This window comes from Anomaloglossus baeobatrachus, chromosome 1 (assembly GCF_048569485.1).
Source record: "Anomaloglossus baeobatrachus isolate aAnoBae1 chromosome 1, aAnoBae1.hap1, whole genome shotgun sequence".
Lineage (NCBI taxonomy): Eukaryota > Metazoa > Chordata > Amphibia > Anura > Aromobatidae > Anomaloglossus > Anomaloglossus baeobatrachus.
In genome coordinates, this window is record NC_134353.1 from 334,015,916 (window position 1) to 334,029,107 (window position 13,192).

Consider the following 13,192-nt stretch of genomic DNA (forward strand, 5'->3'; position numbering starts at 1 on the left):
GAGTGTTCTTCACTTGGGTGGATGTTGTGAAGGGGTTTTTCTTCATCATGAAAAGGATTCTGCTATCATTCTCCACTGTTGCCTTCCATAGACGCCCAGGCCTTTTTGAGATCCCAAGCTCACCTATGCACTCTTTTTTTTTGCATAATGTACCAAATTGTTGAATTAAACTGAAAATAGAGAAATGCAATAAGGTCTTAACAGGAAATTAAATCAGCAAGAAATTTGGTGGTGTTCACCTGTAATAGTTGTGTAAGACACAACTACATAAACAACGTGGCTACTGGAAACCCTTGGAGGTAAATATAAAAAATTAATATGCAAAGGGTTAGAGCTGCACTGCACATAGAAAAGACGGAGACATCGAATTTCTTCAATGCAATTTATTAGATCCTATGCATTTCAAAGTTATCCAACTCCTTCCTCAGAAACAATCACATACATGGTGCATAGCTTAACAAGTATATTCTTGAAATGTTGAGCTCCCAACATTTCTACTATCTCTCTGATGAATTTCTTCTTTTTTTCAGCCTAATGATGGTCTGTTTCTTTTCCATTGAGAGCTCCTTTAACCGCATGTTGTGAGTTCACAGCAACAGCTTCCAAATGCAAATGCCACACCTGGAATCAGCTCCACACCTTTTACCTGCTTAATTGACCTATTCACAATTGGGCCAATTTCCGTTTTTGGGTTTTTATTTTTTCCTCCCCTTCTTCCCAAAGCCATAACTTTTTCCTTCTTTTTGCATGATGAATTGCGCTTTTGAATGACACCATTAATTTTACCACATAGTGTATTGGAAAACAAGGGAGAGATCATTCTAAATGAGAAGAAATTGTGAAAAAAATTCTCACATTTTTTTAGGGAATTATTTTTACGGTAAACATTTTGTGGTGAAAGAGACCTCACAATATTCTCCTCATCAGTACGATTATGGCAATACCACACTTGTCCAGTTGTTTATTGTTTTAGTGGTGAAACAAATCAGACGTTTGCAAAAATAAATTATCGGGTTGTGTCGCCATTCTCCAAGACCCATAAAGTTTTCATTTTTCGGTCTATGGAGCTGTGTAATGGATTATGTTTTGCAGGACGTTTATTGATAACCATGTTGGGATAGATATAATCTTTTCATTGCATTACAGCATTTTTTGAGGTATTGCAAAAAACAAGAAAAAAATAATTTTGCCATTATTTAATTTTTTTTGTTTATACTGTTTACTGATCTGGTTAATTATTTTTATAGTCTAACAGTTTGTACTTTTCTGAACGCGGTGATACCACATATGTGTATGCTTTTTTTTTATTATCTTTATGTTTAACTAGCTGTACTACCCAGCTTCACCCGGGTTAATAACTGTTGTTAACAAAATAGAATGTATTAAGAAAAACATATTCTGCACACAAAAAACACAAAACAAATAGATAGAAATGTAATTATTAAAAGGCAAAAACTAAACTAATAGACGCATTTCACAACATATATTTCAACACCACAGATATTCCACACAGATTTAACTAATTTGGCCAAGTAATGTGCTCCTTCTGTCTCTTTCCAGGTCTGTCTCTTTCCCTGTCTGTCTGTTTCCAGGTCTGTCTCTTTCCCTGTCTGTCTCTTTCCAGGTCTGTCTCTTTCCAGGTCTGTCTCTTTCCCAGTCTGTCTCTTTCCTCGTCTGTCTCTTTCCCCTTCTGTCTCTTTCCCCGTCTGTCTCTTTTGCCATCTGCCTGTCTCTGTCTGTCTCTTTTTTTGTCTGTCTATATCTCTCTGTTTTTTTCCCCATCTGTCTCTATCAAAGTCTGTGTCTTTCCCCATCTATCTTTGTCTGTCTCTCTGGTTGTCTCCTCCTTCCCTGTCTGCCTGTCTCTGTCCCTGTCGGTCAGTCTCTTTCCAGGTCTGTCTCTTTCTAGGTCTGTCTCTGTCTCTTTCACTGTCTGTCTCTGTCTGTCTTTATCTCTCTGTCTCTTTCCCTGTCTGTCTGTTTCTGTCTGTCTCTGCCTGTCTCTGTCTATCTCTCTGTCTGTCTCTCTCTATCCGTCTCCCCACCGACATCTTATTACCACACATATAAGCTTCTTATACTATGAATGTCTTTTGTTCCTATAGCAACCAATCACAGCTCCTACTAATAACCTGTAGTTCCAGGCTCCATTTACTTTAATGGAGCCATGTTTTTTGGACAGTAACTAAAGCGCGGGGTTACATTTTCCTGTCAAAACATAGTCTACGACGTTCCCTGGGTCACATGAGGTGTCTGTGCAAAATTTCGTGATTGTAAATGCGACGGTGTTTATACACTTTTCGTTTCACTTTTTTCTTATTATGTAGATAGGGGCAACATTGATTGGTAAATTGGAACGTACGGGGTTAAAATTTCACCTCACAACATAGCCTATGACGCTTTCAGGGTCCAGACGTGTGAGTGTGCAAAATTTTGTGGCTGTAGCTGCGACGGTGCAGATGCCAATCCCGGACATACACACACACATATACATACATACATACATACGCGCACCCATTCAAGTCTATGGATGCATGTGAAATCTAACTGCATTGATGTCATCCGAATGCAGTGCGATATACGCAAGCACACACAATGGAGAAGGTGGAGAAATGAATCTCTCCATCTCCTCGCGAGAGAATTGGAACACACTAGTTAAAGAAGTTGTCCGACATAAACTTAAAAATTGTTGTTAAGCTAATCTGTGCTGTATTGTCATATAAAACACCCCTACATTAATATTTTTTGTTTTCTAACTTTTGTTCCTCTTGAATTATCCCTTTATTCTCTGCAGCTCTTTGTTTACATTCAGCTCTAGCAAACTGACCACTTCCTGTGGAAAACCTCAGTCAGAGCTGGCACCGCCCGGCTTCAGTGTCCAGCCCCGCCCCAGTGTCCAGCCTCGCCCCCTGCACACACATTCCATGTCAGTATTCTGCCCCAGCACTGACCTGTTAGCACTACAGCATTGCAAATAACAGCCCCACATCGGGCTCTGCACCCCCCACCACATCGGGCTCTACACCCCCCACCACATCAAGCTCTGCACCCCCCACCACATCGGGCTCTGCACCCCACACCACATCGGGCTCTGCACCGCACACGCACATCGGGTTCTGCACCCCACACGCACATCGGGCTCTGCACCCCACACGCACATCGGGCTCTGCACCCCACATGCACATCGGGCTCTGCACCCCACACGCACATCGGGCTCTTTACCCGACATGCACATGGGGCTCTGCACCCCACACGCACATCGGGCTCTGCACCCCACACCACATCGGGCTCTGCACCCCACACCACATCGGGCTCTGCACCGCACACGCACACATATGGCTCTGCACCACACACACGTACATATGGTTCTGCACCACACACACACACATCGGACTCTGCACCGCACACGCACATCGGGTTCTGCACCGCACACGCACATCGGACTCTGCACCGCACACGCACATCAGGCTCTGCACCACACACGCACATCGGGCTCTGCACCGCACACACACATATGGCTCTTCACCGCACACACATACGGCGCTCTGTACCGACCCCCTACCCCCATAGGGAACACATGTAGGGAGTACATACTCACCCGTCCTCGGTCCCCGCCGCTCCTGCACGCTCGTCCGCTGTCTGTGCTCTGGACATATCAGCACAGTAGTGACGTCACCGCTGTGCTGAAGAGAGCACAGACAGCGGGACAGTGATGAGAAGCAGCACTCCCTCTCATCAGCGCTTTCAAATGTACCGGCATCTGTGATCTGTGATGCCGGTACATTTGAATGTGCGATCCTGAGCAGGGGGCCCGGTGCTGGCGCTGACACCATGGCAGCCGCCGCCAGGCCCCTCCCCCAGGTCACGGATCCCACAGCAGTGCAGTGGGAGGTCGCGGGGAGAGTACGGGGTGCGGGGGAATGTGTGGGAGGGTGCAGGAAAGGGGGGCGGGGCTCATCGCACTGTAGCCGCCCAGCAGGGAGGCGACATGCTGTTCCAGATTTGCATGTCAACATGGTCCTGCCCATGTTGACATGAAATGACCGGAAGAAGCAAAATTGCGGCAGGAGCGGTCACATGACCACTCTGAGCCGGGGGAGAGGGGCTGACAGAAGGGCAGGTAAGTGCTCACTATCTACTTACCTGCCCCAATATAGCCCAATAGGGAAATAAAAAAAAAAGTCAAAAGAAGCCGGATAACCCCTTTAACACTCGGCTCACGCTCGCAGCAGAGTTTGAGTTGTGTCATTAGTGTATTGTATCCAATTCTTCCGCATTATATGCTATACGCTTATCTGACCCCAGGCTAAAGTTCAGAGTTGGCACTTTAAGCCCATATTGATTATATAGCTGTATCCTGAATTTGTTTTGGTAACAGCTAAAATGCCAAAACTTGTATCACTGTTCAAATATTTCTGGACCTAACTGTGTATTTTATAGACTTCATCTGCATAAGTCCCAAAATGAGCCATGCTTTCTACTCTGTCGCTCCATTGGGATGGGGTTTTTTTTGTTGACGCGACTACAGGTGGAGAAGTCACAACTCCAAGACATGACCGCTGCAGCCAAGCACTGGGTGTAGCAATGATTTTGATGTAGTTGGCAAAAGACTGCTTAGCCCATTGATTGAATTCCACTATGACATCATGTAGATGTGATGTAAACACTACAATTGGGGGCAGCGCTGCAGGATCAAAGTGTAAGTATACCTCAATTTCTTATTTTTATAAAGAGGATGCCTCAGAGATAAAAAAAAAAAAAATTATCTTGGAAAACCCCTTTAAACTGTACTTTCAACATTAAAAGTAAAAGGTTTTGCCAATGTATGCCACTGTATAAATATGGATTTCTATATGTCTAGCAAGTAAAATATATCTTTGTACCGTGTTAGCCAGTAGAGATAAAAAAATTGTTTAAAAGAACAGAGAGTCCTCAGTGGTTGATACCTTTTAATGGCTAACTGAAAAGATGGTAATAATTGCAAGCTTTCGAGACTACTCAGGTCTCTTCATCAGGCATGGTATAACACAAAATCTGAAGAGTCACGTATTTATACACAACAGGACTTAGAATAGTGCAGTAAAAAGAAAAAAAAAAAAAAAAAAAGAACAAGTTATATGAAACAGAACATATTTCTGTTTCATATAACTTGTTCTTTTTTTTTTTTTTTTTTTTCTTTTTACTGCACTATTCTAAGTCCTGTTGTGTATAAATACGTGACTCTTCAGATTTTGTGTTATACCATGCCTGATGAAGAGACCTGAGTAGTCTCGAAAGCTTGCAATTATTACCATCTTTTCAGTTAGCCATTAAAAGGTATCAACCACTGAGGACTCTCTGTTCTTTTAAACAATTTTTTTATATGTCTAGCACACATTTAGAACATTTCCAATGTGTAGGTTTACATTCCTGGTGCAGCGTAGACATACAGTAGTAGGCCGGGGCCACACGGTGACTAATATGATCCTCGCATGACACTGGGCTCACTCTGGCAGCACAGCAAGAGCCGAGTGTCATGCGAGTGTCACTGCGACTGAGAGGGGCGTGACGACTCTGAGGAGGGGCGGGTCAGCGCTGAGGAGGGGAGGGAGGGATTTATCTCCCTCTCTCCTCCGTAGTCGGCTATTGCCATTCTCGCCCTGCACTCGCGGTACACCGGTGTAATGCGAGTGCAGTGCGATCTTTCTCTCGCCCCATAGACTTGAATGGGTGCGAGAGAAAGAGTCTCACATTACATTCGCAGCATGCTGTGATTGTTTTCTCGGTCTGATTGGGGCCGCGAAAATAATTGCTCATGGGTGCTTACACATAGGCTAATATTGGTCTGCTGGGAATTTGATGCTTTATCGCATTTCACTCCGTCCGATTTTCATGCCGTGTGTCTTAGGCCGTATAGTATGGGTAGTGCATTAATGATGATTGTAATTATGTATAATTCTTTTGGTGACTTCTACAGCCCCAATTTCAATATAATGTAAAGAAAACAAGAATTCAGTGATTTGGAAATCTCTCATAGCCATATTTTATTCACAACAGAACATAGAACAGTAGATACATTTCCATTTCATCTGAAAAAAAAAAAGATAATTTTGAAACTTATGATCGTGACACATCTCAAAAAAAGCTGGGACAGTGTTAACAAAAGAGTGAAAGAGTAAGTGGTACTGATGAAAAATAGCTGGAGGGTCATTTTTCAGCTAAATCACATGGCTGTGTATAAAAAGAGCATGTTAGAAAGGCAGAATCTCTTAGAAGCAAAAAGAAATCAGCGTAACCATCTAACAATTGTGGAACAATCTCCTAAAAATATTCCTCCACATAAAAATAGTTACAAGCTTGAATATTCAACATCTATAGTACATACAGTAATATCAAAAGATTCAGAGATTGTGAAGAAATCCATGTGCACAAGGGACAAAACCGATTCATTGTCTGTGAACCAGGGGTGTACATAGAAATCATGGGGCCTCATAGCAAAATATCTAATTGCCCCCCCCCCAAAAAAAAATAACATTCGACTGGGTCACAGAAGAACATATTTTACAACTTTACAGCCCTTACCAAGTAATTTTCCTCCTAGTGAAGCCCCTAGATTCCCCTTTTATTGCACCCATAAAGTGTGATAGCAACAAAAGTGCCCCACAAACATTGTATGATACCCCTCAGTGAATTCTTCACAGTACCATCCACACACACACACACACACAGTGTGATGACCCTACTGTACCCCCCTTCAACTGCCCCAGCAATGAATGGTGACCCCAACACAGTAAGATCCACAACTGTGACCCCCTACACAGCCCTCCATGCAGTATAATGGTCCTACATACAGTATAATGGAACCTACTATCCCTCCAAATAGTATAATAGCCCCCACACAGCCCTCCACGCAGTATGACGGATCCCCCACACAAACCTTCACATTATATAACTGCTTGCACACATTATAATGGCCCTCACAAAGCCTTCCATATAGTATAATAGGCCTCACATAGTTCCCCATTTAGTAATGGGTCCCTCATAGTCTTCCATATAGTATATTATTATGCAGCCCCCACATAATATTATGCAGCCCCACATAGCATTATGCAGCCTCTCCTTGGTCCCCTGCCGCTGCTCCTCGTTGACCTGCTGTGTGTGTGCTTTGCACATCTCAACATAGCGTCGTGCAGTATTGACATCACCGCTGGTCTGAGCTGTCAGACCACAGACACGCAGGACAATGATGAGAAGGAGCGCTGCTCTCCGTCTCATCATTGCTTTCAACTGTATCGGCATCTGCGATACCGATACATTTGAAAGTGTGATCCTGGGCGGGGGTCATGGTGCTAGTGTTGACACCGTGGACAGCTGCCACGGGGCCCCCAAGCTCAAGGGGCCATAGCAGTGACATGCCTGCCTCTATTGGCGGTACGCCACTGCTGTGAACATAGTTCTCAATGCTCCATCATGCAAAGAGGGAGAAATATATCAACACAATCCAGAAATTCTGCCATCTTCTGTGGGCCAAATCTCATTTAAAAGGGACTTAGGTAAAATGGGTAATGCTCTGTGGTCAGATGTATCAAAATGTGAAATTCTGTATGGAAACCATAGACACTGTGTCCTGCAGACTCAATAGGAAAAAGACAATCCAGCTTGTTACGAGCACCCAATTCAGAAGCCTGCAACTCTGATGGTATGGGGTTGTATTGGTGCCTACGGCATTGCCAGCTTACACATCTTTAAAGGCAGTATCCATGCTGAGCATTATATAGATGTTTTAGAACAACATACTCCCATCCAGACAATGTCTATTTCAGGAAAGGCCTTGAACATTTCAGCAAGACAATGCTAAACCACATACTACAACCAACAGAACAGCATAGCTTCAAAAAAGAGTTTGGGTGATGAAGTCCAAACCTTTCACCAGTAGAAACATTTGGAGCATTATGAAGTCCAGCAACGAAGATCCCAGACTCTTGGGCAGCTAGAATTCTACATCAGACAAGAATAGGACAACTTTCCCAAAACTCCAACAATTGGTCTCCTCACTTTCCAGACATTTACAGATTGTCGTAAGAAAAAGAGGGGATGTTGCTACACAATGGTAAACGACCCTGTTCCAACTTTCTTAAGTGTTGCCATAAATTTCTAACTCAGTTAATTTTTTAAGTGATATAGAAAAATGTCTAACTTTCAAAACTTTCAATTTCTGATATGTGATTTATATTCCGTTGTAAATACAATATGGTTATAGAGATCATTGCATTCTTGTTTTCTTTACATCTTATACAGCGTCCCAACTTTTTTGGAAATAGGGTTGTGTATCATCAAGAACTTTGGCAGATGGGTCAGCACTGAGTTGAATTATCAACCAGCAGCTGTGCAGCTCGTCCCTAAGGATTGTTCATTCCCTTTTTGAAGGCTCTACAATGATTTCTTGTTTAGGAGTTTTCGATGTAATTTTGACCATTCATTTGCAATGTTTCAATTTCACGTGTGGCTTTCATAGTTGACAATCCAACCTCTAGGTCCCCCATAATCATTAGAATGAATGAATCGCATTGAAGATTTATCACTGCCTCTGTTTTAAATGTTTTTTTAATCCCTATTATTGTACTTTACATTTGGCCTGAGTTTGCTATAAAAATGGCTACCTCTCCCAAAATTCTCAACAAGTGACCACTGCAGCCAATCAGTGGTCACTGCATTTTACCATCATTTATAAATAATGTTTTTTATGTAAAGGCTTGATGAGTAACTCTTCTGTCATTAGCAGCAGTTCAACAACCTTGTATTGTCCTTGAATTCTTCAACTGCCATTTTAAGTTCAGTGGGGGAAAAAAGTATTTAGTGAGCCACCAATTGTGCAAGTTCCCCCACTTAAAAAGATTAGAGAGGCCTATCATTGACATCATAGGTAGACCACAACTATGAGAGACAAAATGAAAAAACAAATCCAGAAAATCACCGCGTCTGATTTTGCAAGATTTTTTTTATTTTATTTTTTTTTTTTAAATTATGGTGGAAATTAAATATTTGGTTAATAACAAAAGTTAATCTCAATATTTTGTTATATATCCTTTGTTGGCAATGACAGAGTTCAAACGTTTTCTGTAAGTCTCCATAAGGTTGGCACACACTGTTGGTGGTATATTGGCCCATTCCTCCATACAGATCTCCAGTGATGTTTTGTCCCTGTCGCTGGGCAACACAGACTTTCAACTATCTCCAAAAGTTTTCTATGGGGTTGAGATTTGGAAACTGGCTAGGTCACTCTAGCCACACTTTCATTGCCCTGGCGGTGTGCTTTGGATCATTATCATGCTGAAAAACCCAGCCACATTTCATCTTCAATGCCCTTGCTGCTGGAATGAGGTTGGCACTCAAAATCTCACGATACATGGCCCCATTCAGTCTTTCATGTACACGGATCAGTCGTCCTGGTCCCTTTGCAGAGAAACAGCCCCAAAGAATGATGTTGCTACCCCACATGCTTCACAGTAGGTATGGTGTTCTTTGGTTGCAACTCAGCATTCTGTCTCCTCCAAACACGACGAGTTGTGTTTCTACCAAACAGTTCTTCTTTGGTTTCACTAGACCATATGACATTCTCCCAGTACTCTTTTGGATAATCAAAATGTTCTCTAGCAAACTTTAGACGGGCCCGGGCATGTACTGGCTTAAGCAGAGGAACATGTCTGACAGTGCAGGATCTGAGTCCCTGGCGGCATAGTGTGTTCCTGATGGCAGCCTTTGTTACAGTGGTCCCAGCTCTGTGCAGGTCATTCACTAGGTCCCCCCGTGTGGTTCTGGGATTTTTGCTTACCATTCTTGTGATCATTTTGACCCCACGGGGTGAGATCTTGCATGGAGCCCCAGATCGAGGGACATTATCAGTGGTCTTGTATGTCTTCCATTTTCATATTATTGCTTCGACAGTTGATTTCATCACACCAAGCTGCTTGCCTATTGTAGATTCAGTCTTCCCAGCCTGGTGCAGGGCTACAATTTTGTTTCTGGTGTCCTTGGACAGCTCTTTTGTCTTCTCTATAGTGGAGTTTGACTATTTGAGGTTGTGGACAGGTGTCTTTTATACTGATAACAAGTTCCAACAGCTGCCATTACTACAGGTAATGAGTGGAGGACAGAGGAGCCTCTTAAAGAAGAAGTTACAGGTCTGTGAGAGCCAGAAATATTACATGTTTTCAGGTGACTAAATACTTATTTTCCACCATAATTTGCAAACAAAATCTTGCCAAATCAGAGAAGGTGATTTTCTGGATTTGTTTTCTCATTTTGTCTCTCATAGTTGTGGTCTACCTATGATGTCAATTACAGGCCTCTCTCATCTTTTTAAGTGGGGAAACTTGCACAATTCGTGGCTGACTAAATACTTTTTTTCCCTACTGTAATTACAGAATTGAGACATTCAATCCACAAAGGCCAAAGTCTCAGATGTGATTGCTTATAATAAGGCTGTTTCTTGTACATAATAGAGGGAATTTATGATCCCCACTACCCAAGAAAACTGGCATCCATAATTTGCAACAAGTGGTATTTTTGCACAAAATTTTCAAAATTCAAAAAGTGGTTGGTCTTACCAAAACGGGTCAAGACCTACCATCCGGCAAAAGAGTCACTATGATGTACACCAGAAAAGTAGCTTATATTGGGAGTGAAAGCCACTGCTGATGACTGGCATAGATTTTCTGGTGAGCAGCTCAAAGATCTGACAAATTTATTCAAAGCCATGAAGTGAGCTTTAGGTTTAAGAGTGAAGTACAGTCTGTATATCTAGTGATTTCAACACAAATAGGCAGACATTACGAACTGGTATGTGTGTGGAAGAAAAGCAAAGCTAGAGATTAAGGAATCGTCACTGCCATTAGAGCCAGAGCTCAGCTGTTATCAGAATGCTGGGCACCCTCTCCAGGAACCACCAGGCTACCAGTGTAGGGCTTAGATTACAGCACCATAAAGCACAGCTGCCAGAAGAGGTTAAGGGTTATCAATATATGGAGGATGTGTAAACATCAGTCATGTCTTTGCAATCCTGTTACTTTACCATGTGACTGTCAGAGCCAAATAATCATGGTTACGTTCACTAAACCGTAAGTGAACCCTAGATCTTTGTATGATAAACTACATATGCATTCCACTATGAATTTTCCACTTCATTAAATCAAATGTTTTACATGGAATCCACAATAAGTCGGGCACGTTACTTATTAAAATTCAATTTTTTATTCTGTTCCATATGAATGGGATTTCGAAAACTCACATTGTACTGTACTTTGAAATCTGAAATATGTCTTCCATACAATGGAATGCAGGGGTAAAAAAACTATGGCCGTAATTCATTCAATGTGTTTTCACCAGAATTTTGTAGTAAAACATTTTGATCAATTGCAAAATTTTGGGCCAACACAAGGTGGTGCAAAAAGCTTGTGTACCGCCCCCGCGCTCGGCTGCAGCCGAGCTGCTCGGATCCGGGCTCGTTGGTGGGTGGCTCAAGCGCCTCCAGACCCGGGGTTACTTCACTCTGAAAGGATGCTGGCGCTATGTAGGGGGTAGGTTTACGGCCGGGGCCGTGGTTTTTAGTTAAGTTCGTGACGCCATCCACGGGCTGTGGTGAATGTGGACACCACCGCTGCTGTTTACTAGGCATCCAGGGGAGATGTTACGCAGCAAGGGTGTTAACCCCTCCATGGGCAGGGGTGATGCCCCCGGGACCCGATTGGGATGGTATGTTGGTGCTTGGCGGTGCAGGGCGGTGCGCGACCCGAGAGCACAGTTGTACTCACTATGATTGATGCATGTCTCTGGTAAACCAAGATTATGGTGGTCGGTGCCCGCAGCTGGCTGCGTCTGGTCCCTCACCCGGTTCGGTGGTCTTTGACTTTCTCCTGCACCCTGTAGTGTGTATGTAGACTGCCTTCGCTTCAGCGACGGGAGTCCGCTCCCCGGCGGTATGTGTATCGGGAAAGCCCGTTTGCCCGCAGATGCTGGCTCGTGGGATCTCTTTGCCTGTGCGGTGGCTTTCTATCCCCCTCGGTTGGCTGTTGTCTTCAGTCGGGACTTGGGTGGGAAAGGACCTATAGTCCAGACCTCAATCAGTGAATTAACTCAGTCTAGTAGCTTCTGGACCTCATTTCAGAGTCTGAGTACCCCCCTGTGTGCTCCGGTTTCCAGTCGGTTCCCTGGGTCGGTACCGGCGGGCCACTACCCTGTCCTGGTCCACCACGGTTCCACCTGGCCGTCTTCCTAGCTCCTGCAGGCTAAGGCCACCGTATGCCTCCTAGCTGAGGTACCCTGGCACCTGTCAGTTCCCGCTGCAGACCTGTCACCACAGGCCTGCTGCACTCTCCAACTGAACTGCACTTGACTTAAGGCTGCTTTACACGGTACGTCCGATTGTGCGATTTCACAATCGATCGTACCCGCCCCCGTCCTTTTTGCGTCACGGGCAAATCGCTGCCCGTGTCGCACAAAGTTAGTAACCCCCGTCACACATACTTACCTCTCGTGCGACCTCGCTGTGGGCGGCGAACGTCCACTTCCTGGAGTGGGAGGGACGTTCGGCGTCACAGCGACGTCACACGGCCGCCGGCCAAAACAAGCAGAGAGGCGGAGATGAGCGGGACGTAAACATCCCACCCACCTCCTTCCTTCCACATAGAGCCGGCGGCGGCCGCGGGAGGCAGGTGAGCTGCTCATCGTTCCCGTGGTGTCACACGGAGCGGCGTGTGCTACCACGGAAACGATGGTCAACTAAATTAAACGATATTATGGAACCTAGCGAGCAGTACCCGACTCACGATTTGTGAGCGATACTGCGTCGCTAGGAGGTGTCACACAGGCCGGCATCGCCAGCGATGCCGGATGTGCGTCACAAAAACCGTGACCCCGACGATCTATCGCACGATAGATTGTCTAGTGTAAAGCAGCCTTTAGAACTCAACTCAACTGAACTGTTTGTTTCCTGCCTCACTATATGGAGAGAATGTATGCACACCAGTGACTATGTAAGGGGAATATATGAAAAGAAGAAACTGCTGTGTGAATACTGACATGAAAAATCCAATAGCTATATGTAAGAGTGAAAGTATGAAAATGGAATCTGCATTATTGCCACGAACATATGAAAAAAGAGAAATTTAGCTATTGAATTGATCAATGCAACAGAGCCCCAACACTACGCCAAAGT